The sequence below is a fragment of the Vicugna pacos genome, chromosome 18 (genome assembly GCF_048564905.1).
Source record: "Vicugna pacos chromosome 18, VicPac4, whole genome shotgun sequence".
Classification (NCBI taxonomy): Eukaryota; Metazoa; Chordata; class Mammalia; order Artiodactyla; family Camelidae; genus Vicugna; species Vicugna pacos.
The window spans coordinates 12,152,966-12,178,331 of NC_133004.1; the positions used below are offsets into that span (position 1 = coordinate 12,152,966).

Below are 25,366 nucleotides of genomic sequence, written 5' to 3' on the forward strand. Positions count from 1 at the left end.
CCATTTACATTTAAAGTAATTATTGATAAATAAGGACTTTTTTCATCTTGCTTATTATCTTCTGATTGTTTTGTAGTTCTTTTCCCAACTCCTCCAATAAAATCATATCTCAAATACAACTGCACATTCAGTATTTACAATATAACCACTGCTCGTTGATAGCTCATGACCCAGTTAGTACATAGAAGTTTACTGCTGAGTCAAGCGGTAAACATGGAGTATCTTTTCTCAGTTATGTAACTTTATATTTTCCTGAAGTGGATAGCTGCCTCAATTTTTCACTTGCTTAGTTTTCTATTTCACACTCTCCACGGAACATTAGAAATCCTTTTGATACTCTTTTTCTCACAGTCAAATGAAACAGTTAATCTATTGGCTCCACTTTTTGCTGGAGATACTCTATATATAGCTCTCAAGTTCCTGTTTTCCTTTTCTGAACTTTTGTAGTTGCTCTCTGGGCCTAGTTCTCACTATCATCTGGAGACTTTCCTGCAAAATCATTCTTTAAATTACCTTTGCTTTTATCCTCTGCTAGATCCCTTTCTTAAGAATCTTATTTTTCGGTCTTTTGGCATACTTCTTCTTTTCGGAGGAACATATTGCCCAATAGCTTTCTGAGAACTTACAAATTTGAAGGAAAAAAAAAAATTTCTACCATATACTTGATCTAGTTTGAATGCATATAGAATTCTCATCTGGAAATCATGATTCACCACAATATTGAAATCATTGCTCTGTTGTCTCCTAGTTTCCAGTGACATTGTTAAGAATTCTAATACCACACTGATTTTCAATTCTTTGTACATTATCTGCTTTTTTCCCCTCTTTTGAAGCATTTTAATGTTTTCTCTGTTCCCCTTGTTTTAAAACCTAATGATGATATGTCTTAGTTTATTTATTTATTTACTTAGTTAGGAGCATTTGTTTAGAAAAAGAGTGTTTCTCAAACCTGGAAATTTTTCTTGTCTTTTTTTCTTGTATTTTTTCTTGTATTTTCTTTCTTCTGTAATTCCTCTACATTTTGCAGACTCTTTTTAGTGAAATATTGGATGTCTTGCATTGATGCTCAAATTAAAATTATGTATGTATATGTCTGTGTGTCTTTATGTTTTGGTCCTACTTTCTCTGAGTTATCCTCAATTTTATCTTCAAACTCTTATGCTTATTTAGATCTTTAAAAAGATTGGTTATGTTTTAACTTAAAAGTTGTCTTTCATACAATCTGATAGTTTCTTTATTTATGGTATCCTGTTTCATGAATTATGATAGAAAGTAAAATTATCTGTAATGATAGCTAATATTAATTGACCCAGGGAATATTTTAAGAACTTTATAAAATTAGCTCTTTTAATCCCCAGAACCATAGACTGAGGTAAGAGAGTACATCTCCAAAACAAAAGAAAGGCATTGAGAAGAGAAGAAAAGAAAATGAATGTGGAATGCCAAAAATGACAGATGCCCACGACAGAATGATTCAAGATACTATTTGCCTACCAGGACCCAGGCACTACAGTAGTCACAGGGGCTGGGAGCACGGAGAGGGACATCAGGCACCACCCCTGCTGTTCTCACATCCTTCAATGTAGCTGAAAGCTAATGGCATTTGCCACTTGTCAGCCCCTGATGCATTCCTCCCCCAGTGCCTGGAAGCAGCCAGAAGCTCTACAGGAAAGGCAGCCTGGAGCAGGAGAAGGGAAGGGAGGGGACCAAGGAGTTGCTCTTCTTTGTGAAAAACTCTGATGGGAAAATTGTCAGCTGCACTCCCACTCTCTCTGAAAGTCAGTGTGATGCTGCATCCATCTTAATCACCGTCGGAGAGAGCAGGCATTTTAATAGGCAGCATTATTCATGAAAACTTTGTTCTCCTTTCCCACTTCCTTCCAAAATAAGATAGACATGAACTTGGAATGAACTCCTCATGCGTCTCCTTCTTCTTGCCTCCTCTTTATATTCGAACCTACTACCTTCTCCCCATGGCCCCCATCCTCTGGGCATCTTCTGGGGAATAGGTGAGGAGCAGCTGTCCACCTCGGGGGAGGGAGAGTGTGGCTGGAGGTGTCTGGGTCCCTAGTGGGTAGGAACCACTGGGCCTGTTGCTGGGAATTGAGAGACAAGGGAGATGGATTCCTGCTGTGGTGGAACTTAGAGGTCATTCACTCAACCAGTTACTTAACTTAACAAGTATTAATCGGTCACTTCATGTGTGCTTCACTGAGAAGGCAGTGAATCAGCTATGATGTCTATCCCCAGACAAGCTATCAATTCATTCAAAAATACTTTTGAGCTGCGGGACAGATCCCAGACTAGATCATTAGAACACATATGGTCCCTGTAATTCCTTGCACCGTAGGAACAGTTATTGATCACCTGTATGTCATAGGCATTGTACTAGACCCTGGGCTTACAAAGACACAGAGAGTCCAAGCCTTTGTGCTGCTTGGCGTCCAGAAGAGAAGAAATTTAGGGCAAAAAAATGAAATCTATCAAACACATTACCTGTTATGGTAAAAGACATGGATAACAGCTCACAACTTCTCCCATCTCATAAGTGCTCCACGTGGTTCAGAGGCGCTAACTCACTCTGTGCTCAGAGATGGGCGTGTGAAATAGGGCTGGCCAAGTGGCGCATCGCATCTTCCGGGATGCAGTGATTGTTTCAGAGGTGGGAGCAGGACTCGGGCAGGGCTAATAACACAACCCTTTGTGGGGACTTTGCTGGGGCTCTGTGGTAGTAGGCACTCTGTGTATGCGAGGGCTGTAGTGTGTACAGTCATCCTGTTACCGCACAGAGGAGCCTGACTGAGAACAAAACCAATGCAGAGCAACATGGAGCAAACAGATGGAAAGGGTCCAAACTCTTGTGACATTATTTGAGTGTCTGGAACCGTCATACCTGAAGTAGCCAAATAAGAATAATCACCAAGCTGTTCCAGAGCAAGCAGACCTCATTTTATTGTGCTTCATGGATACTGTGGGGTTTTTTTTTTTCTTTTTAACAAATTGAAGGCTTGTGTAAATGCTACATAGAGCAAGTCTATCCATGTCATTTTTCCTACAACATTTGTTCACTTTGTATTTCTGTGTCACATTTTGGTAATTCTCACAGTATTTCAAAATTTTTCATTATAATTTTGTTATGATGGTCTGTTACCAGTGATCTTTGATGTTACTGTTTTGACTCACTGAAGGTTCAGATGATGGCTAGCATTTTCTTTAGCAATACAGTATTTTTAAACTAAGGTATGTATGTTGTCTTTTTAGACATAATGCTGTTACACATTTAATAGACTACAGCATAGTATAAACACAACTTTTCTATGCAGTGGGAAACAAAAAAATTTGTGTGACTTGCTTTATCGTGGTATTTGCTTTATTGCAGTGGTCTGGAACTGAGCCTACAGTATCTCCAAGATATGCCTGTATGTTAATCATTAAATCTCCCCCTTGACTTAAGCCAGTTTGAGTTCTGTTCCTAAGTAATGTAAGATCTGAGACACTTATCCCAATTCTTCAGCCTTTGCAGATTCAGTGAGGGCCACATTTCAGGTTTCTTCAATATTTCTTTTTTTTCATGCAGAAAAAAAAAAAAACGAGAAAAATGAGGCTCCGAGAAGTTAACCAATTTTCCTAAGGTTACACAGCAATCATGTGGCAGAGTTGAGATTTGGATTTAGGTTGTCTTATTCCAAAATAGAAAAAAATCATCATGGTGGAGGTACCATATAACTACTACTCAGAAAAGATAACTCTTAACTGGCAGTCGCCAGAAGTTTTACACAGAAATTGTGTATCCGTGTGTGTTTGTGTTTGTGTAGCATGTAATGCTCACAGAATTCTATGAACTGGATAATTTTTATGTTCACTCTACAAATGAGAAAACTGAAGCTCAGAGAGGTAACTTGGGTGAGATCACATACCATTAAGAGGCAAATCTTGAATTAAAACCTAAATCCCTTTAGTTCCAAAAGCCTATTCATACTTTTTCCAGAAAATCAGTTTCCCAAACTTATTCAGTGGTGGCAACAGGAGACCTGTTTATATTTCCAAGAACGAGTTCTCCGTGGTGCACGGCCGCAGCCCGGCTTGCTGCTGTTCCATAGCTCTTTACCCTGCGCATATGCCAAACCCCAAGGGGAAAAGAGTACTGAGTTCTCTGGGTCAAAATGGCATTTTAAAAAATGTTCCTTCTACCTCCACCTTCAGCAGTCACAGAGACATCGTTGTGTAGTTTACTTTTAATCTGATTTTTAAAATAGCTCTCGTGCTAAAACTGAAACAATACCAAAGTATTTACAGTGAAACCTGGGTCTCTCTCCCACCTGAGATCCCAGGCCTGCTCTACACAGGCAGCCTCCACCAGTGATTCACATGCTTGTTCTAAAAACATTCCGTGCATTCGCAGACACCCATCGCTCATAAGTTCCATGAATCGAGAGTAGTGGTTCTTAACCAGGGATGCTTGGGCCCTCCTCTCCCCAGGGGACAGCTGGCGATGCCTGAGGGCATTTTTTATTGTCATGACTTGAGAGTGGTAGGAATTGCTCCTGGCATCTGGTTGGTAGATGCTGCAAAACATCCTACAATGCACGGGACAGCCCCCAACAACAAAGAGTTATCTGGCCCAAAGTGTCAATAGTGCTGAAGTTGAAAACCCCTCATCTAAAAGAATCAGTTTCACTGGAGAGGATGTGGGGCAAAGGGAACCCTCCTACACTGTTGGTGGAAACACAATGTGTTATAGACATTATGGAAAACAGTATGGAGTTTTCTTTAAAAACTAAAAATAGAGTTATCATGTGATCCAGCAATCCCATTCCTGGGCATATATCTGGAGGAAACTCTAATTTGAAAAGATCCACGCACCCCAGTGTTCATAGCAGCACTATTTACAATAGCCAAGAAATGGAAGCAACCTAAATGTCCATTGAAAGATGACTGAATAAAGAAGTTGTGGTATTGCAATGGAATACTACTTAGTCATAAAAAAGAATGAAATAATGCCATTTGTAGCAACATGGATGGACCTAGAGATTACCATATTAAATGAAGTAAGTCAGACAAAGACAAATATTATATAATATCATTTATATGTGGAATCTAAAAAAATGATACACCTGAACTTATTTACAAAACAGAAGCAGATTCACAGATATAGAAAACAAACTTACGGTTACCAACAGAGAAAGGTGGGGAAGGGATAAATTAGGACTTTGGGATTAGCAGATACAAACTACTATATGTAAAACAGATAAACAATATGGTCCTACTGTATAGCACAGGGAACTATATTCAATATTTTGTAATAGCCTATAATGAAAAAGAAGATGAAAAGGAATATGTAGAGAGATGTATAACTGAATCACTATGCTGTACACCAGAAACTAACACAACATCATAAATCAACTATAATTCAATAAAAAAAGAATCATTTTCTAACTTGCTTTTAACACTAGCAAGATGTGTTGAACATCCTTCCATTACCAGCTTATACTGATATTTTTCAGTGTTTTAAACAGCTTCATGGTGTTCTATTATACGGATATGTTCACAATTCATTTAATTAGCCTGCTATTGATAAACATTTAGGTTATTTACAGTATTAGGCAAGTATAGTACAATATTATGCAGCCAGGGGAAAGCTGGTCTAAACATGTCTTTGCACACAGATTAATGTTTCTGTAAGATAGTCACAGAGGGTCAGTCACTGAACCAAAGGGAAAGCATTTTTCTCTTTGCCTTGACAGATATTTCTAAAGTGCTCTTCAAAGAAGCCCCACCGGATGACACACCCACACCAGTGAATGAGAATGCCAGTTTCTTCACACTGTCACCCATACTGGCTTTTACCAAACATTTAAATTTGTGTCAATTTGATACATAAATAACTGGATCTCAGTGCTATTTAAAATAGCATTTTATTAATCATGAGCATCCTTGAACATCTTGGATGTACCTAAGTTCTCAAGTTCCTAGAAATGATCCCTTGTTGCTGTAGGACCAGGAGACATGCCCTTTCGGAGGGAGGCTTTACCACCTCTTTCCTTTGCACCTAGAGACCGACTGATTCTCTGGCAGAGCCCTCAGAAAGTGTGAAGATGATGTCAGCACACTCATGACCACCTGCTTCTCAGAAGCCTACATATTAGAATCAGTGGGCAATCCCGAGTCGCTCCCTAATGTACCTGAGGCCATTCCAGTCCTTATCTTTATGATCAGAGGTCTTTTTTTTCTAGAGATTCCAAGAGAGATGAAAGTTGCAGAAAATCAGAAGCAGGACTGTGCCTGTGAATAAGCAGATTAATTCATTCCAGGCTGATTAAAAACTAAATTTCTGCTTCCCGGAGTAGAGCTGAGAGAACATTCCTTATTCTGTAAATGATGAGATCTTTATATCAAGAAGGCTGATATACCCAAAGGGAAAGTAAAACAGAAGGAAGCTTTAATGCCCCCGCTACCCTCTCAGGAGACAGGAGAGAGGAAGGAGTTGCAGCATCTCATCACTTAGCAAAGGCACAACACTCACCAGTGGTGGAGAACAGGGTGGGCTCCCAGGAGCTGGATTGTGCCTTGGATGGTTAAGGAACGAAGAACTCTTCTACCAGGATGGGCAGCAATAACCATGCGCAGTATATATGTGCTGTAGCTCAGGTTGTCCAAGTACAGAAAGCTACGGGCTGATCTTTTTATGGGGTGAGCTGAGTATGAAGGGCAACCAGATACTCAGGTGCTGGTAACCCATCAGTTCTTTTGCATTGCTTTGCCAAATACCAGTCATTCATTTATTTCTCAAACATCTCATTTTTTCTTAATTTTAATGTCTAATAATCTTGCGGGGAGGGGAGGGCAAAGAGGATTGTCCTGATACTGCTCCGTGATGACTCGACCCCATGTTAGTACGTTGTCAGTCTATCTGAAATATCCCTCGTGGTGTATCATGGAGCTGCTCGAGATATTTCCTCCCCCTCTCTGAAGGGAGAGTATACATTTTTCTCACTGATATCAGGCTTGGCCATATGACTTGCTTTGGCAAATGTAACATGAACCGAAGGGATGTCAGCCAATTACGAGAGGAAGTTTGAAAAGTCATCACATGTATTCCACCTTGTCAGTGGCCTTGAGGTGAATTAAGGCTGTGGAACCCAAGGCCACAATCACAGCATGTTTGTAGTATGCAGTAAATAATGACTGTATGCATGTGTCAATTATATAAAATTTAGAACAAAGAAAATAGAGGTATGCATGTGCTAGAGATACTCTGTAAGCCTCACAAAGAAATTGACACTGCGCATGTGCTGGCAAAAAAATAGATTAAAACAGGACAGCTGCACCATCGAGCGCACGCACCACCTTATGACACTAAAATAAAGTGCTGTAAACTTCATGTTTGCTCCAGATAAAGTCTGTTTTGCTGTATGGCAGCTCCCCATACATTTTTTCGGTTGGGCCACTCACCTCCTCGAATCCCACTTCAGCCTCCCTTGGCTGACACACCTCCTCTCTTTTTTCTCTGCAACTCTACCGGCAAGGCCCCAGGTAGACTTCTTCAATCAGCCTGGATACTTGTGTTGCTTGCTGTAACGTCTGAATTTAGGAAATTTTGAGTCCTCCAACTTTGCTCTTTTTCAAGATTGTTTCGGCTATTTAAGATCCTTTGCATTTCCCTGTGACTTTTAGGATCAGCATGTCAACTGCTACAAAAATAGGGGAAAAATTTTAATAGGCATTGTGTTGAATCTGTAGATCAGTTTGGGGAGTATTGCCACTTTACAATATTAAGTCTTCTGATTCATAAATACATTGTATCTTTCCGTTTTCTTTTAGGTCTTCATTAGGTGTTAGCAGTGACGTTCTGGTTTCCACTGCACGAGTCTGACACTTCTTTTATTGAATTTCCCGAATATTTTATTATTTTTAGTACTAGTATTAGTGGAATTGTTTTCTTCATTTCCTCTTTGGATTGCTCATTGCTGCTGTATAAAAATACAACTGATTTTTGCATGTCGATTTTTTATCCTATATCTTGCTGAAATAATTTATTAGCTTTAGCAGCCTGTTTTTATTCCTTTGGATAGTCTGTACACAAATCTTGTCATCTGCAAATAGATGCCAAGGTGCCAGTTTTCTTTCCAATATGCATACCTTCTATTTCTTTTTCTTGTCTAATTGCCCTGGTTAGAAACCCTCATAGAATTTTGAATGAAGGTGGCTGAAGTGGACATCCCTGTCTTGTTCCTGATCTTAACGGGAAAGTTTTCATTCCTTCACCATTAAATGTTCTCAAATGCCTTTTCTGCATTATTGAAATTACAGTGTACTTTTATCCTTAATTCTATTAGTGAGACATACTACATTGATTGGCTTTTCATACATTCAACCACCGTTATATTTCTGTAATAAATCCCTCTCGGTGATAGTATATAATTCTTTTTATATTTTGTTGGATGTATGTTTTAGCATTATGCTGAAGATTTTTCTGACTATATACACAAGAGATACTGGCTTATAGTTTTCCTTTCTTGTAATGCCTTTGTCTCATTTCAGCATCAGGGTGCTATTAGCCTAATAGAATGAGTTGGACAGTATTTCCTCCTTTTCTGTTTTTTAAGAATATTTTGTGAGAGATTGTTGTTATGTCTTCTTTAAACATTTGATAGAATTTGCCAGTGAAGCCATCTGGGATTTGTTTTACATAAGTTTTTTTCTTAACTTGATATTCAGGATCTTTTTGAGTCAGTGTTGGTAATCTTTGCCTTTCTAGGAACTTGTCCATTATATCTAGACTTTCTGTTTGTTGGTGCACAATTATTCATAATAGTCTCTTACAGTTCTTTTTATTTCTAAGAGATTGGTAGCAGTGACCCCATTTTCATTCCTGATTTTAGTAATGTGGGTCCTCTCCTTTTTTCTTGATCAGTCTAGTTAAGGATTTGTCAATTTTATTTGTATTTTCCAAGAGCCAAAGTTTGGTTTCATTAATCATTTTCTCTGTTATTTTCCTTTTCTCTATCGGTATTCCTCTCTAGTCTTTATTATTTCCTTCCATCTGTTTGTTTTGGGTTCAGTTTAGGCTTTCTTTTCTGGTTTGTTAGTGCAGAAAGGCCAGGCTACTGACTTGAGCTCTTTCTGATTCTCCCACCACGTTTTGTTCTTGTCTTTGCTGCTGCTGCTGCTTGTTTAGTGACTTTCCTGAACTAATTATTTAAAGTTTGTATTCCTTGTTATGTGTGGACATTGAAGTTTCTGTTTGCTTAGCCCCATAGTCAGCTAGTAATTGAACAGAAATTTCTTTAAATTTTGGAACCAGTAAGTCACCCAGCCTTTGCCCAGGGTCTCTGTCTGTATGGGGAGGCCCCCCCTCAGTGCTCAGGTAGGCACTGCTTCCTCAGCCTTCACCTCCTGCTTGTGCAAGGCCTCAAGGTCAGCAGTGAGAACTTGGGGCCGTCTGAGGGCTCTCCTGAGCATGTGCAGCCTGTGCGTACGTATACTCTTCTAGATTCTCAGGGACATGTCAGAAATTTTCAAAACCTTCAACAGACATCTCATTTTTCAAGTTTTCCTTCAAAATCTTTTTTGTCAGCTTTTTGTTTGCTCAAATTTTTTATTGCCACCTCAGGCAGCTGCTATGTTAAACAATTGCTGCCGGTTGTTTTTGACAAATGCCTAGAAGGAAAAAGTTGTTCCCGAAGAGGAGAAGCCTCTGAGACAGGTCGGGTAGTTACAAGCTTGGTTAGTGGGTGTTTCCTGGCAACTGTCAGACAGGTCAGTAATGACAATTATCTGAGAATGGTGCGCTTTTAGAAAGCTTTGAACTTCCTCTTTCCCCTCCAGTGGCCATGAGGCTGCTGGCTTTCACTGTGGTTTCAGGTTTTTGGTTTTCAAGGCTATCATGAAGCTGAGGAAGGGTGTTTGAATGGAGCAAGTTAAAATGCCACAAAATTCTCTGTTCTTGCTGATATTTATCTGTTTTTCTGGAACAAGTTTTTCTTAGATTGTTGCAAGCCTTTGGTTAATTTCCAGAGTTCTGAAAAAAAAGTTTGTTTTTGACAATTTTTACTAGTGTTGTTTATATGAAAGAACAGATTTTTGGAGTTCGTTACAATGCTATTCCCACTGATGTCCCTCTGATGAATGTTAAATCTGAGCCTAAATACTTTACTTTTATAATCATTAAAAAATATCTCTCTCATTAAACTGAAGGCTCCACAAGGGCAGTAGTTGAGTTTTACTTGTTTTACCATCTCGTTTTCTTGTTACTGCATAGGACACCGTAATGTGGCAAGCACTCACTACATATGTGGCGAGTCAAGGAATGAATAAATGAGTGAATGAATGAATGTTCCCCATAGCCAACCAAAATACAAAACACAATGAAAAATTTAAGCTAATCAAATATCTATTTACATTCCCACAAACAATGAACTAGGGTTCCCTTACCTCCACGTTCTCACCAACATCTGTTGCGTGTTGTCTTTTTGATGATAGACCTTCTGACAGGTGTGAGGTGGTATCTCACTGTGTTTTTGATTTTCATTTCCCTGATGATTAGTGATGCTGAGCATCTTTTCATATGCCTGTTGGCTATCTGTATGTCTTCTTTGTAAAGATGTCTATTCAGGTTTCTGCCCAGTTTTTAATCAGGTTGTTTTGGTTTTTTCATATTGAGTTATATGAGCTCTTTATATATTTTGGATATTAACCCCTTATCACACATATCAGCCACTATGGGAAACAGTATGGAGATTCCTCAGAAAAACCGAAAACAGAGCTACCATGTAATCCAGCAATTTCATTTCTGGGTATATACCCAAAGAAAATGAAAACACTAATTTGAAAAGATATACACACCCAGTGTTCTTAGGAGTATTATTTACAATTGCCAAGATATGGAAGCAACGTAAATGTTTATAAATAGATAAATGGATACGGAAAATGTGAGGTATCTATATCTATACCTAGGTATAAATATATACACACAGTTGAATATTACTCAGCCATAAAAAAGAGTAAAAATTTTCCATTTGCAACAAATAGAATGGATGGACCTGGAAGGTATTATGCTTGGTGAAGAGTTAGACAAATACTGTATGTTTTCAGTTATATGTGGAGTCTAAAAAAATAAAGCAAACAAATACATATGACAAAACAGAAGCAGACCCATAGATACAGAGGGCAAACTACTGGTTACCAGAGGGGAGAGGGGTGAGAGGAGGCAAGATAGGGAAAGGAGATGAAGGGGATAAGCTACTATATACAAAATAAACAAAATATAAGGATGTAACATACATCACAGGGACTATAACCAATATTTTACAATAACTTTAAATGGAGTATAATCTATAAAACTATTGAATCACTGTGTTGTATGCCTGAAACTAATATAACACTGTAGATCAACTCTACTTCAATTTAAAAAATAAATAATAAATAAATAAAAATAATCAGTGATCTTACTCAGGGAAGAATTAGAACCACCGGGGAAGGTTGTGACTCATCGGGTGTGGGATGGAACCCACTGAGTGAGTGATCCCACGGTGGGAACCAAGGTTGAAAAATCACTGCTTCATTGCCTCCCAGCTCTAACTTGATTCAATGGTGTGTTTAGAGGGTCTCAAACTACAAGTTCATCATCTTCAACTGCAGAGCTTGCTCAAAAAGTCCAGATTCCAAGAATCCACCCTTAAGCCTATTATCTCAGAAACTGTGGAGATGAGGAGAGCCGTCTGGATTTTAGCAAATCCACCAGTTGCCCAGTCGAGTTGAGAACCAGTGATCTGTCTTTATCCTTCCACTCTACACAGGAGGAAGCTGCCCAGAGAGGAAAATGATTTTTCTGAGTCTGTCTCTCTCAGGTTTCAGCTCCTCTCACCAGGCACGGTGCTCAACCTTAGTAGACACAGAATAGATGTTTGCTGATGGAATTGTCCATGAATGGCTTTCACCGTATTAATTGAGAGAGGCAGCACATTGTTGTGGTGAAATTAACAGGATCTGGAGCTGGGGACTTCCTTAGTTCAAATCCCAACCCTGCCACATTACTAGCTTTGTCACTTTGGGTGAGTTACCTAACACTCTGCCCCTGTTTTTTCAACCGTATCATAGGAATTATAATAGAACCTCCCTTGTAAGGAATAAATGGGGTTTATTCACTTCGTGAGTTGACAGAATCAGCAAAGAAAAATACAGGGAATTATGCTAAAGAAGCGTTCACTGTTTATTCGTAATCCAAACTTAACTGGATTTCTTGTTTTTATTTGCTAAATCTGGCAACTCTATCACTTAGAGTGCCCAGCAAGTGCTAATAAATGTTTTCGATTATTATTTTTTGATTTTTATCATTAAGCCCACTCTGGTCCAAGCCATTTTCTCAGAGTGAAGAGCCCTTCAGAACCTTCTTAATTTGGCTTCCAATAATGTTAATGCAGAACCATTCAAACAGAGGGGAGACTGGGGGCTTTTCATTTCTAAGCAAACACTCCTTCAAAAACAAAATAATTTTATGCTAAAACAAGGTCAGAGTGGGAACACTTAAAATAGTTAACTGAACAAGATGTTTTTATGAACCTTCACGTGTTTGAGAAGCTCTCATTTCCGCACAATTAGGATAATTATAAATTATTTTGTGCTTGAAAGAAGGTCCATTTCACAGCGTCTTCTTAAGCCAGTTCAGGTTAACAGTATCGCCTCTGGAAAACAAACCCTTATAAATAGAATTTCCTTGAGTTTTGTTTTCAGGGTGGTGTCAGGAAATTAGCATTTGAATCCTGGATCTACTGCTAAATTAGCTGTGTGTCTTTGGGTTGAGGTATTTTGTGTTTCAGGACCTTCATTTCCTCACTTTGAAACCAGAGCCACCATATTACATAGTCTCAAGAGATTCCGTTAAGGGCCATTGAGTCTGCTCTCCTTTTCCCACTGAGGTCTGTGTCCAAGCAGAAAAGGCCACCAGCAGGGCAGGCAAGGCCATGTGTATTTGCAGATACAAGTTACATTGGTTGTTACCAGCCCAGGAGTGAAAACAGACAGAACCAATGTTACGGCGCTCTGGAGCACACATTATATCCCGAGGGCCTCAGCCTAGGCTGCGCACTGAACAAAACTGGGAAACTTTCAGTTAAATGCCCATGCCAGGTCTCCACTCCCAGAGATGCTGTTCCAGTTGGTCCAGTGAGGGGACAGCCACCCTTAAGCTGCCCAGGTGTTGCCGATATGCAGCTGGGGCTGGGAACCACTGGCCTGACTGGCCCCTGTGAGCTCAGTTCTTACCCTTCTCTCATAGACTTCTCAGTTTCACCCCAGATTCTCCAAGGTGGGGCTCACGGGATCACAGGTCACCTTGCTCCAGATCACTGGATTCTCATTGGCATGTGGCTCTGCTAATTATGGTGCAGTTAGCATGAAGAGGGGAGTACCATGCGGGACTGACCCCGAGGCCCCAGAAGCGGCAACAGCACAGCTCAGCCTCCGGTTCTCCTGGCTGAACGTGCTGTTCGTTTCAGTTCCACTCATCTCGCTCCGGAGGTCACAAGAAAGTAAAGCCCCGCATTGTGACTTCTAAGTCTCGTTGTCCAGGATACAGTCTCCTTGACGCAGCAGTTCAGCGCATTTCCCTCCTTGGACTCCTATGAAATGGTTTGAACATGCGGAAGATAGATTCATTTCAGAAACCAGCGAGCGGCCACTCCCATCTCCCAGGGCGGGAACAAATGCTAATGCTTTGTTCAGACTTTCTTTGTGGTCTTTTCTAATCTTATGCCCTTAATGTGCTCCCAGGTGTTAACCACTACCCAGAAATTAGCGAGCACCCCTCTTATCCGTGATGTTACAGGCTTTTATGTGTGCAAATACTAATAAACGTCAAAAGATATTGTTGTGTATGTTTTGAAAACTGTGCATGAAGGGAATCACACTGAACACATTATGCTGTAGCTTACTTTTTTCATGTGGCATTTTGATTGAGATCTAAATTCAGTGTATTCAACAAGTTCTGTAACGTTCCATTATGTAAATATCCAACGCTTTATTCATTCCAGTGCATTCTCTTTCTACCAACATAACATTTAAAATATTTCCCAGCACGCATATTCACACATAAATGATCTTCCTGGCTAAAGAGCTTCCTCTCTACCAGGGAAAATGTTTGATTATACACCCAAATGTGTGCATATTCATTTATACGCTGCGCACTTATCCCCCTGTCAATCATATGTTAAATATCCACAAAGCTTAATTTCTTTCTTAACCTTAAGTAAAATTAAACATTTTAAGAAGCTCTAATACTTTCTTCCCACATTCCAACGGGATTTTTTTTTTGTACACATCTTGCTTTGGAGACCATCGCTCTAAGTGGTGCATCTTCTAACTGAATGGAATGTCTTTCTATCCTCTAAGACAAGAGAATTCACTTCTGATCAGCACAACTTATTTTTCCACCAGAGGCATGTGTCTTTTAAAAGTCTTCTCTCAATGTTAAAACAAGTGCACACTGCATTACACACACCCCTCTCTCCTCGTCTAGACCACCTCTCCGTCTCCCATCCATCCAGCTTTAAAACCTGAGCAATGCCAACAGGTTCCGAGTTCCCAGGGGTCTTTCGCCGGAGAGTTATGTCACGGTCCCTCCCATAAGCATGTCTCTGTATATAGAGGGGATAGTGATTCAGTGTGAGCTGGGTCTGTTGCAACCCCTTGGACAGCAGTGACAAGAAAGAGCCTACCTATGGTAATGCTACCAAAATTTCTTGACGTTCCCCCTCTTCCCGCCTCACTGTGTCAGAAGCCACCTCTGGCTCCCCACGGGCTAGAAAAGTAGTTGCAGAATCATCCTCATGATTACACCTGCCAGTGCCCACTGCTCAGATATGGCTGATTAGAAATGCCTTTGCAGGTGATTTCAGCCTGGTTTTAAGGACTTGTTGATTAACTTGGTTGATTAATCACTTGGAGCACAGTAGGGAATTGCCAGTCTGCGGGTATTTTGGAGAAGATTTTTCTGAATTATACATGATTACAGCCATTGACAATATGGATTTGGATTGTAACTGGGGGCTAATGGCCTGGAAGACTGTGGGATGCCCAGGGATAAGTGAGGGCTCGTTAACAGATCTGCTTCTGGGCCAGATTTTAGATTTAGGGAAGGAGACCAAGACCAGCTCAGTTCTGTGTGTGTGTGTGTGTGTATCTGTCTGTCTGTCTGTCTGTCTGTCTGTGTGTCTGTACATGTGCCACCTATTTTAGGAGAGATCTTTGTTTTCTCAGTGCATTCTGATAGCTCTTCATCTTGTTTTAGGACTGGGAGTGGCATTTCTGTTCCAAAATGATGCAAAATTCTGTGGAAGCTGAGTAATCGACTCATTAATAAAAAGACTGAAGGTTTAATTCTTGGTTTTCCATTCAAGAATGATGAGAATTTGAGCAAATGGCTTGACTTCTCTGTGTTTTGACCTCCTGTTCTGAAAAACGGGGACAACGATAATATTTTCGTCTTACCATTGTGAAGATTAAATGGGAGAATGACTGTGAAGTGCCTGGCACAGCACAAGAGCTTAATAAATGGTACCCATGGGTGTCATCTTCCCTTCTTCTGTTTAATGTATCCTGTTATCCTGAATTCAGATCTCAGCATGGCTGGGTACCACAGAGTAAACTCTGGCATTCAATGAGCCTGGCATTCAATGAGCACTCCACACACGGTATTTGCAAGAAGTTTGATCTCTGAGTGGTTGTTGGCCCTTATGGTAGGACATTTATTTAGAAGTTCACCCTGGTAGTTGGTTTAATTCTTTGAGTTTAAATTTTGTTGATTGGAACTCCTTGCGGTGCTGGTTGGAGGTTATTAAGATCTTTGAGTGAGGAGAGAATTGTTGACACACATTAACTCAGATTTTTGCACCCCAGATCCTTGATACTCATAGTCTGGAGACCAGCAACACTGGCATCACCTGGGAGCTTGTTACAAATGCAGAATCTCAGCACCCTCAGACCGACTGAATCAGAATCTGTATTTTAAGAAGAACCTTGGGTGATTTGTATGCACGATTAATTTGAAATGTATTTATCTAAATATGTATACTGCATGTGAAAACACACTTCTACTCTCCTTAGATAGATGTACCCTCTGTGCATGCTGACTCTGTCTATAGCTGACATGATAGGGAAGTGAGTGGACAAGACTCAATGATACATTAAAGCCATACCTGTTGAGTTACCAGTAAGATCTTTTCAAATAACATTAGCCACTCAAACAAGAGACTGGCTATTTTGTTGCTAAGTGAACTGAAGGCAGTTTTGTATACACATTTTTCATGTGGCCCTTGAATGATCCATAATTCTCTGGACCCACTGCAAAACAAGATTACCAACATTATACCATGTGATGACACCAAAGTTGGGGCTCTGTGCATTTTGATTCAAAGCAATCTGGAAGACGTCAGTGGAGTTTTTACTTGCTGTGAGATAAAACTTTCTCTGGGAAGAATTTATTAAGTTATGGAGTCATTCCACTCTGTGAGTTTTTTGAGATTCAGTTCCATAGGTGGTCCTTGGAGTGCCACAGATAGATGCAAATCTGGGAGTCTTTCCTGACTCATCACCATCATCACCACCATCCTCACCATCATCATCCTTTTGGAACGTCATTATGAAGTCCCAAGTCCCCTTGTATGTTACCATCCACTTCCACCCTCTCCATTGTTCCATACCCCAAATGGCTCATGTCCTCATTCTTACTGCCCACACAAGGATTGAACTCCTAACCCTGGCATTACCAGCAACTTGCTCAAATAGGTGTGATGCCCCAACCAAAGAAATTAATCAGATACAGAAGCTTTCATTGTAACTGTCACTTGCATTATTCAAAAAGTGATTAATGCCCCGGGAAGAAACCTATTCCGAGCTCACAATATCCTTAGACATTGGGAATCAGGCCTCTTTCAGAGGTTGATCAGAGAATTAGTGAAATATGAAACAATCTTCCAGGAGCCTCTTATTAAATTGTCTATTTAATAAAAATATTCCCTGGTGTTCATTATAATTGGGTATTGTCTGTTTAATATTGTCTATATGGTATATTGTCTGTTGAATAAAAATACTGAATGGTGTTAATTATATTTGGGTGGATAGAATCATCTTGCATATTCATTGAAAGACATAAACCACCCAAATTCTGCATGTTGAGTGAATGCTGAATGGGGAACTATTTCTCGTTGCTTATTCTAAATTTGCTCTTTATTTTCTCAGGGCGTCTCTTGTCTTTGTGTGATTCTTTGTCTTTGGCAAAGAGACAATTGCTTTTCCTCCCTTACTTGGAGTATGCGAACATAAGAGACTAGCCTTTCTTCTCTCCCCAGATTCTGGTCTATTTCATATTTTTATTAAGGACCTAGTGGACACAGGGCTTTCAGAGGAAGTCCAGGCTAGTTCTAAAAGGCAGAGTAAATCTGTCCGCCTGGTGCTAAGCCAATGGCAACAAAGATAAGGGGGTCTAGAGGTTCTCAAATTGGACAGATCATCAGAGAGATTTGTGTTTTTGTTTCATTTTGATTTTCAGTATAGATTTTTAACCCTGCGTCTTGAATCAGGCATCTTCACACTTGAGGATGCATCAGCAATCACTTGGAACGTTTGTTAAAATACAGATTGTTGGGCCCCACCCCCATGGGTGTCTGATCCACAAGGTTTGGGAGGCGCCTGAGAAAGTGCATTCCTGACAAGTTCACAGGAGAAGCTGGCGTTGCTGGTCTGCCCTAGAAGTCCTGCACCAGAATATTCTGAGACTTGAGAATGCACCTGTCTGTCAGGCATGCTATGGAACTGTGCACTCCAAAGTTTAGGACAACCATGTACACTTATTCTGAAGCCAGACTGTGCTAGATTCAGCACAGAGGCTGCGGGCGAGGCAGAGCCCTGCTGGCCTCTGGGGCTCCATCCTCCACATGCCTCGGCCCGGCTTCATGCCCCAGCTCTACCAAGCCACTGACAGTTCTCCAAGTTCAAAGCTGTGCTGCACTTCCACATCCTTGCACGCACCTTTTGGTCTGTTTAGAATCCTCTTCCCCACTTTCTGGTTTCATCCTTCAAAGCTCAGTTCAGATATCCTATTCCTCACCCTCCCCTGGGGAGACTTGTTCTTCAAGGAAAATCTTTCCCTCAAGGAAATCACAGTCTGGAGAGAGAGGCAGGAAATGACAAGTTCCAGGTTGCGCTACTGCCGCTGTGTTTTGCCTTACACACATTCCAGTGTTGGGCTTATTACCTAACAGTGAAATAGGTGCCTTCTATGTCCGCGTCTCCCCTTAGACCGTGGCCTCTCCGACGGCCAAACCTGCATCTTTTCATCTCTGTGTGCTTAGTTCCTGTAGAGACTTGGTCACGTGGTCGAAGGTTTTCTAAATGTTTTCTGAGTTCAACACGACATAGCTCTTCTTCCCAAAGGGATGACAGCCTTACACACTGACACCAGTGCAGCCGATGTGGAAACTTTCATTATGTTATTAGTTGGCATCAGAATTCTTTTTATATGTGGGGACTGTTTCTGTTGAGAGAAATCCCTTGAGAAGCCACTGGAGGCTTGAAGAAAAGCTCAGAGTGCCTGGGTTTGGTGGTGGTGGGGGAGGAATCAAGGCAATGAAAGAGCAGGCCACACGGCTTTGTGTGAGATGATGAAAGGGAGGTGTCTTTGCCCTTGGGGCAGGAAGAGAAGGAATACGGGAGAAAAGGAAAGGGAACTGGGGAAGTGACAGGTGAAAGAGACCGAGAAAGAGAGGCGCCTGTCACCAGTGAGACGGGCTGAGGCTAAGGCACAAGACGGGATGACACAGCCCATGAGAATTCTGTAGTTTCAGTATGACCAAAGCACTTCAGTGACAGATGAGGTTTTTTTGTAGGCCTTTGATTGGGAAACTCTTCTCTGTGTGCCTGCTACACCCAGTAATCTCAATAAAATTCACCAACTCACGAACGCCTTCTACAAATGCTTTTTGTTAGTGTTTGCTTTGGGCAACTAAAGGAAGAGTCTGAGTTTGGTGTGTGGGTCAGCACACTGAGGACTGGAGCCAGGATTTGCGGGACAGTGGCAAGATGATGTGTGAGATGAAGTGATTCAGGAGGATCAGGACGCCGCCCAGTCAAGAAATACTCCCTGAGCGTGACTGGGTGCTGGTCATTCCTGTGGAACTGGCAGTATGCAGTAAACAAAATGGAGAATTCCTTCATCTTGCAGAGTTCATGTGCTTATAGAGGAGACATTGAATGTAATCAGGATGCTGAGTGCTAAGCAGAAAAATTAAGTAAAACGATGGTGTCGTGATGGTACGTGGTGACTGGGAAAAGCCTCTCTGAGGAGGAGCTGATGGAGCAGAGGCCTGAATGAAATAAGAGGGTGAGTCCTAAGCCATCTGGGGTAAGAGACCTCTGGGCAGAGGGAACAAGTGAACAAGCCCTGAAATGCAGAATGACTGGTCCAACTGAGAACAGCAAGGGCGGCCGCACATCCGGAGCAGAGTGAATGCAGGGAGAGAAGGAGAGGAGGCCGGCCAGTCAGCAGGGCGAGGATCACCTGGGCTGTTGAATGGCCGGGAATCTGGGTTTCACCCTGAGTGGAGTGGGCTGTGGCATGGCAACCATCGAAGGGTTGAGAGCAGGGAAGTGACATGATCTGGTCTGAGTTTTAAAGGCTTTTTCTGGCTGCGGTGTGAGAACAGGCTATATGTGGCGTAGGCAGAAAGAAGGAAACCAAATGAGCTTAAAAATTAAAGGAAATCTTGAGGAGGGCTTTGAGCTTCCCCTGGCCACGGACTCAAGGTTCATCTCTTGTAGGTTGCATGTGGTTGGAAGACTCCCTTAATATCTGAATTTAGCACTACTGTTACTTCTACTATTACTCACTGTCACTGCTATTACTAATAGTAAGTAATACTCACTAATAAGTAGCAAACAATAATTACTAGTAAATAGTCACACTAGTGCTCTTACTACTGCTGCTGCTACTGCCGCCATCGCTGCTGCTTAGTACTGTGTCACTAAGAGGGTGCTTTGTTACTACTATGCTGCTGTGTCGCTACAGACTGATAAACATTTATTATGCGGCAGAAGCATGGAAGAGTGATTTGCATCTATCAGTGATCTCATTCAGTTCTCTCAACAAACCTACCTATGGGATAGGAGCTACTTTTAAGTCATATTTTACAGACAAGGAAACTACTGCTGAAACGTGCTCAGTGAGTTCCCCAAAGTCACGTCACTATTAAGTGACGGCAGTGGGGCTTGACCGTAGTAGCCCTTTTCACGCCAGACTCCTTCCCTCTCTTCAGAGATGACTGACCACAGTGAACGCGTCAGCGTTAATGTGAACAGTGTGCCTAGGGGAAGAGCTGGTTAGATAAAGGCCCGTTCTCTCCACAGGTCATTTGTGTGAGACCGCCATATGAAACAGAGGAGATGTCAGCTTGGGTGAGGGAGGAAAGAAAGAAGCCCTGTGACGGGGGAGGGTGGAGACGGTGGAGTAGGGAGGAGCAGCAGGAGAGTGTGATGCGCTGGGAGAGGTGGGGAAGTAGATGGTTAAGATCATGAGCTCTGCAGTTAGGAACTGGATTAACATTTCAGTTCCCCACGCGCTCACTCAAACACCCTCGGGCAAGTACCTGGACCTCTCTGTGCCTCACTGTTGTCATCTACAAATGAGAGGAAAATAGTACCATCCCTACAGGGATGCCAATAAAATAAAGCATGTAAAGCTCGTAAGATGCTTAGATATATATATATGCCATATATATATATGCTATATAGCATATGGCAAATACTCAAAAGAAGAGTTAGCCATTATTAATTTAAAGAGAAATGGACAAAACTGAGAAATGATTAGCATTTGGTGATTGATTCCAGGATGAGAAGAAATGACCCTCTGCTCCCTGGCTGAAGAAGCTGAGGGGATAGTGGTGCCATTAATTGAAATGCATGGCCCTGGTGGAGAATTGGGCTTTTTCCCTTCAACTTATCTTGTAGTCCTATTTCCCGAAGAAAGAAAGATGGGGCAAGAGATATAGAGGAAAAGGAGGTGGTGGATTTTTCTCAATCTTTAAGGCAAGACTTGGATCTCCATGAGTGTGGAAAATGAAGGAGGAAGAGTGTGTTAGAAAGGGGAAGAATACTTAGCATAGCCATGGTGTTAGCTAGGAATCTTCCCAGACAGAACCTGAGACAAGCACGTGGGTGCAGGCGGTTTATGTGAGAGGTTATCTGTCTCTAAAAGTCAGAATTGGGAGTAGGGCATGTGAGATGAGAAAGGAAGGAAAGTGGATAATGGGGACATTATTGAGCTGATTATCACTATGGCAACCAGAGAGCTTCCTGCTGGGACCGTCTGAGAAGCCATGCAGAATGCACCTCAGAATGCCCCCTCTAACGGCCGGGAAGTTGGGGCATTCACCTCCTGACTCCCATCTCCCGTTGGCTAAGGGTCACCATGTTGGCGTTAACCCTAACGTGTTCCTCTGTGTGGCCTGAGTGAGCTGCCACCATTTTGAAAAAAGCCCCAAGACAGAAAAGTGGGGTCACACAGTGGGGACTGGAAGTTGGGCAAGGGCAGTGACCGTTTAGCTCAGCTAAAATCAAGAGGTGGGCTGAGGGAAAGTGACACCAGGCTCCAGTAGCCTCTGCTAGGTGGTAATTGGGGGTTTAAACCCTTGTTGGATGGAATCCAAAACTCACGCACCACAGTGCCAGCCTTCAGCAAAGAATTCTATTTAAATGAAAATGGGAACAGCATTAATGGGCCAACTCGTCGTCCCAGGACTAATTATTGAAATCTTGCTGACTTATTGTTTTCCAGTCCAGGACCTAAAAATACCCATTTCTTGAGAGACTAGACACACACCACAGCCTCTAAAGAGGAAAATGAGAGCCTCAGAGAATCCAAAATTGGGTATTCTTCTCCAGCCGAAGTCCAAGGGATGGGAATTGCATTTCTCAGCCCAATCATGAAATTCTTTACCTCTAGGAATACGTAGCTATTAAAGTGCCAGGCTTTTGGCCTCGGAGAAGGAATTCCAAAAATTCCATCTGTAATCTGCTTAGCTCAGCAATGTGCCTAGTGAATTGAGCTATTTTTCTGTTTTCCTCATTCTGACAGATCCTTTAAACACTGTTTGGTCCTACAAACACCGTGTCTTCTAGGCCTGTCAACCACATCATGTTCATTTTCCTAGGGCTGGGCAGAAAACAGCACAGAGAGCAGGTGTGACAGTTGCTGTTGACATCTGGAGTTCAAACCCCTCAACAGCCTGACGTAAATGAGGCATAAGGTGCTGGAGAGAGTTCTAATCCTTCTGTAACCTTGGGACCTGCCACTGGGTGGTTGAAGCATTTAGAATTGTGCTGAATTTATGAGAGTCCTGAAAATAGGATGAAGTTTTCTTACGGTCTTTGTGTCCTGCGGGATGGAAAGGAACAGAAAGGGGAGGGGAGGGGAGAGAGAAATTTATTGAGCATTTACTTATGCCTGCTACACACTCGTAGATCCATTTCATCTATACCCAGAGGTTGGAAACAGATCCAAGAAAATAAGGGTGACTTTTTAAGGTTAGCAAACTCGTACTCAAATTCAGCATCTGAACTCAGGTGTCTGACTTCAAACTTGGATGGCAAGTACAGCCCCTGGGCTGCCACTTCCTCTCCTGCGCCCAGGTAGACATCACTAGTCAATCAGGCCTTTCAAAACCTTTCTCACCTCAGTGTCCCAGGTAGTCACTACCAATTGAGTAAGAGCCAGTGGCTACTCTTGCCACTGTTAGCCTAAAACAATAAAGCAGCCAGTAATTTTTACAAGCAAAACGGGTCCCTTTAGAAACAGTAGAGAATTGCAATTCAGGATATACAACTACAGGGAATCACGTGCAAATGTGGTAAAACAAAAGAGAGGAAACGCCTTTATAGAGTAGAAGGGGCAGTTGGGAGGGGCTGTTATAACCAAAAGTCCATTGGAGGAAACCGGAAGTTTGAAGTGTAGTGGCTTTTCATTGGCTGAGTTATGATAGTCTCTCATTGGCTAAGCTTTTGCTAGGCTACAAGAAAAAAAATTTTTTTTTTCTTTTCAGGCTGGGTATTAGTGTCAATTTCTGCTGGAGATGCAAAGTAGCCTCTTCCTTTGGGATCTGTATTGACAGCCAATGGTACAGGTGTGAGAGCGCCCCCTTCTGGCTTCCAGACTTCTGACATTTAAGTGAGGTTTCTCTTTGTTAATTTTCACATCACTTAGCAAAGATTTGCAGGCAAAAGGAAGATTCTCTTTCCTTAGGGGAGGCCAGGCCCATCACAGAAGCATGCCATTACTGTCCAGACCAATCTAAAAGGTCATCGCAAGACAATAGGTGTGCCCCAGACTCCCGCCAGGATCAGCCTTTTATAGTAACAAAGAGTGCTGGCCGAGAACTATCCTCCCATCACCCAACAGCAGCCACTGACAACATATTAATGCATTTATTTTCAGTCTTTCCTCACTCCGGATATTTTGCTGCTGACTTGAACTTACTGTGATCACACTGCAGCTGCATTTCAAATCCTGCCTTTTCCATGTAACAAAAGCATTAAACAAACTCTCCTATCACAATGCTCTCTATTTATTAATTTTTATTTCTGCCTCGGATAGATGAACACAAAGAAATCAGACCATGCACTCCCTTCTCCCTCTCTTCTGCACCCGGTGGCTCAGAATGCCTTTTTAAAGGAGACATAAGTGGCATCGCTACTCAGCTTGGAAAAAGTGGAGACTTTGGGCTGGAATAGGGGAGGCATGGGTGGGAGAATGTTTGTGTTAGAATTTCTAGCTGGAGAAGTTTTCCTTCAGCCGTGACTTCTTGCTCCATGATCACTGGAGCTTCCCGCTCCATGGTCACTACTAATATGCATCTCTCCTGCCTCCTTTGATGTCAGCAAGTCCATTTTATTTGGGCAGCAGCTAGAAGGACCATGGCTGATTCACCACCTGTTGTAATTTCCCCCCTCTCTTCCAGCAGTGAATGTAGAAAAGCTCTTCACAGGATAGCAGTGGTTTGCTATGGTACCGCAGTTCCCTGCTTTTGATCTCATGTTTCTTGCCTGGAGCTTGTATTCCAGACTAGAGTAAATTATTTACCAGTGTTAGCCACCAAGTCTTCTGTTATTCAAAATATAAATGTGAAATATCGCAGCAATCAGACCTCGCCAGCTGACACTATTTATGCTCTGCAGATATAGAGACAGATCAAAGGATGAATCATAATTATCTCAACACATCAATTTTTCCAAGTGAAAGAGGAAGAGATGTAGTTTGCTCTGGTGACCATGAACTTAAAGAAATAAACATTAATTTGACTGAGTGTCTCCTCCCCAGACCCATCACAGCCTGGAAAAGGGAGGGTGGGTGTGAGTGGGCGATCAGGACCCCGGGCTGACTTTAAATCTGTCTGGCTTCCTTCCTTTGCTCTTTCAACCTCCTGTGCATGTCAAGAGTCCTTGGCTGGTACTTCTGCTCATCACAGTGTGTTTTACTTGTTTTTTGTCTCCCTTCTCTTCTCTGCCACCCACTGATCTATGAGATCCTGAAGGGCAGGAAACCAAGGTATACAAAAAAGTGTGTTTACATGGAAGCAGCTGCCATCTGCCTTAACACTGCGTGGCTAGAAACCCTTTTTGTCCATCTGCTGGGCAGCTTCCTTTGGGATGGAGAAAAATAAGTGCCCTGTGGCGGGCAGTGTGAATAAGTGGCCAAGAGATGGAGCCTTGGGGTGACATGGATCTGGGTTTGAGTCCTGGCTCTGCTACATTTGGCTGTGTGACCTTGAGAAAGTTACTTGATCTCTCTGATTCCTAATTTTCTCCTCTGTATAATGGGGATTATTATGAAAATTGATAGGCAATTCATAGAGAAGAATTGACTCCTATCAGGAATTTAGCATTGTGCCTGCGCATCAGGGCTTAATAAATGATAGCTGTTTTTTACTGTTGGGAAGACGTGCAAATCTTTCATAGATCCATGAAGTACTGTTGGTAGAAGATACGAGGACACCACATTCTCTGAAAGAGCTGGGTTCCACGTGAGATTATTTCTTCCTTACTCTGACTTTGCCAGAGCCCCTTTTGAAGAATAAAGAGGGAATCTGTGTGGTAAGGAGCCACATCTTAAAATCAGCCACTCAATGAGCCATTCAGACTTAATCCTCCGGGGCTTGCCCCTTTCCCTCATTGCCTCTCCCTGTCCCTGCAAAAATGAGCGTGGCCACTTAGGCGAGTCCCAGAATGACTTGTGCCCCTGGGGTCTGAAAGCACATCTGGAAGGGACCCACTTCTGTAAACTCATCTCTGCCTTGTGGATGCAGAGGCGCAGACCCGAAGCTCC

At 41.9% G+C, this 25,366-nt stretch overlaps 2 long non-coding RNA genes across 4 annotated transcripts in view; one reads left to right on the plus strand and one right to left on the minus strand.

Moving 5' to 3' along the window:
• LOC140687019 (uncharacterized) overlaps positions 1-25,366 on the plus strand; it is a 209,617-nt gene that overhangs the window by 105,732 nt on the left and 78,519 nt on the right. The gene's annotated exons all lie outside the window — the stretch shown is intronic.
• Positions 5,897-13,381, minus strand: LOC140687017 (uncharacterized). The gene is made up of 2 exons (XR_012061018.1): positions 13,264-13,381; positions 5,897-10,021 (listed from the first exon to the last, which is right to left on the minus strand). It is a non-coding gene; the product is annotated as an uncharacterized lncRNA (long non-coding RNA).